Here is a 1,921-nt window from a genome sequence, read left to right as displayed (position 1 = left end):
AGAAGTGGCATCGAATATTCTGGGGCACTTTGCTTGGCTGATATTCACTGCTAGCGAATTTCTGGATAACTTCTAACAGAAGATAGGCGCTTCTTGTCACTCACTGGGACCCCACAGAACCCTGAGGTGGCCTTTGCATTTTCAAAGACCTGCAACATGGCCCTAAGAACATCTGCCGCTCAGTCAGGATGTGGCTTTTTCTGGATCTAGACAAGTCAAAGAGAGGAAAACTAACTCCTGTTGAATCATGAGCCTCCCTCAGTTATCACTGCCACTGGGAAATATTGTAGCATAATCTATCCTATAGGAGAATCTCAACCACTTTCCTATTGGGTCTCTTAATATTCATTAACCTCATTCACATAACCCAGTATTTGAAGTATGTAGTAGGGCAGACAGGGAGTACAAGATTATGTCAGACAAAAGTTTATAATATTTTCTCTCTTTAGATTTCTCTATCCATAGATGATTGGGGTCCACATGAGATACTATTCATTTATTTAATCACCATTGATTAATTCTTCAAATATTTATTGCATGCCTAGTACAATACTAGGAACTGTGTAGGTGCTGGAAAGATATAAAATGATTAAATCATGGTCTTGGTTTATTTTGTGTTTTTGTTTTTGTTTTTCAGCACAATATCTAGCAGTAGAGATAGGACAAACAATGATAGAAGAAACAGAATAGAAAATCAGATTTTTAGAGCAATGGAGGATCTTAGAGATCATCTAATTCAGTGGTTCTCAAACTCAGCTATCTATCATAATCACCTGGTTAATTAAATGTACAGATTTATAGGCCTCAATGTTAGAAAATCTGATTCAAGAGGCTTGGCATGGGGCCCTGAAATCTGTGTTTTTAACAATGACCTAAATGTTTCTGATGTACCTGGGCACTCGGGAGCTGCTGATAGTTCCATAGAAGTAACTAATGCTCAGAGAAGGATGCGACCTACCCAAAGCCCTGCCAGCATAGTGGCCAAGACTGTTCAGAGTCATAGTCTAGGGTTTTAATTATAGGAGAATACAATTCTGAAATTAGTGACATTGTCAAGTAAGTCATTGAACTAAAATTTTAAAAAAGCCTTAAACTTCTAAGCCATATGAAGTTCTATTAAAAAGATTTTTTTTTTGATCTTGAGGAATGGTCATGTAATAAAGGTCAAATGTGAATTTTTTAATGAAAATGTCTTTAATTTGTGTCTCTTCACCATCTGGCTGAACTTGAAAATAATGAAATGTAACTTAATTACATCTGAGAAAGAGCCCTTTTCCAGATAAGATAACATTCCCAGATTCAAGGGATTAGGATGTAGACATATCTTTGTGGGGGTGCATCATACAACTCACCGAGTCTGTTATTTGCAGCACTTCTTTTCTTAGCACCAAATTCTATATCAGATAAAATGCATCGAGCAGCAAGTAAAGGAAAAGCCAACTCACATTGGCTTAAACAATTACGAAAGAATTGGGGCAGGACCCGGTAGCTAAATGATGGCATCAAAGATGCAGGTTCTTTCTGCTGTTTTGCTCTGCCAGCCACAGTTTTGACTTTAATCTAAATTTAATTATCTTTATTGTTGTGGTATGACTGCCAGTGGCAACGGGAATTCTGTGCTTCCTTATTCACAATTTACAGAAGAAAGAGCCTGTCTTTCCATGGCATTAAAGATTGAAGAAGTTTCTTTCCCAGAGCTCTTACCAAGGCTCTCCTTGAATCTCATTAACTCAAACTGATTTAAGTTTGTTCGTTCCTGAACCAATCACTGACAAGGGAGTAAATTGCCATGAATTATTTCGATTAATCATGGGACAGAATGGGAATGTTGGGAAGTCAGTCATAGTTCCTACTGCCCTGGAAAATTCAAAACCCAGACTCTGTGCTAGTTATTGAGAGAAATAAATCTGGGTCAAAAATA

This window comes from Pteropus medius, unplaced genomic scaffold (assembly GCF_902729225.1).
Source record: "Pteropus medius unplaced genomic scaffold, Ma_sr-lr_union100, whole genome shotgun sequence".
Taxonomy (NCBI): domain Eukaryota; kingdom Metazoa; phylum Chordata; class Mammalia; order Chiroptera; family Pteropodidae; genus Pteropus; species Pteropus medius.
The sequence above is the reverse complement of the archived record's forward strand: the minus strand, read 5'-3'. Positions refer to the sequence as shown.